Genomic DNA, 427 nt, shown 5'->3' with positions numbered 1-427 from the left:
CTGTGGGAGAATGCCAAGAGGGCAAGAGCCGGTCCAAGAAGGGGGAAGAGCTGTATAAGCCATAATATTGCCACAAGCAGAAACAGTGTTATTTGGGGGACAGGAGAGGAAGTGGTTCTCAGAATGAATGGTGTAGTTGGAGAAGGACACAAAACCGAGGGAAGTGGCTGTCCTGTGGTTGAAGGAGAATGTGCAACTTGAATTATAGGAGAAAGAGTAACACAAAATGGAAGAGGCTTAACACCATAGGCTGAAAAGCAAAGGGAGAGTGATTCCGTGGAAGCTGAAAAATTAAAGGGAGTTGAGATGCGAGGCTGTTCATATCCAAGAGGATCTCCCCCTATTAGTTTAGAATGATTAGTGGTTACAATCCCAAGCAAATTCCAGAGGGTATGGTGTAGTGGGCTCAGATGGGGGAGGAGGGAAG

The sequence above is a fragment of the Tupaia chinensis genome, unplaced genomic scaffold (genome assembly GCF_000334495.1).
Source record: "Tupaia chinensis unplaced genomic scaffold, TupChi_1.0 Scaffold000481_1, whole genome shotgun sequence".
In the NCBI taxonomy this organism is placed as follows: Eukaryota; Metazoa; Chordata; class Mammalia; order Scandentia; family Tupaiidae; genus Tupaia; species Tupaia belangeri.
The sequence above is the reverse complement of the archived record's forward strand: the minus strand, read 5'-3'. Positions refer to the sequence as shown.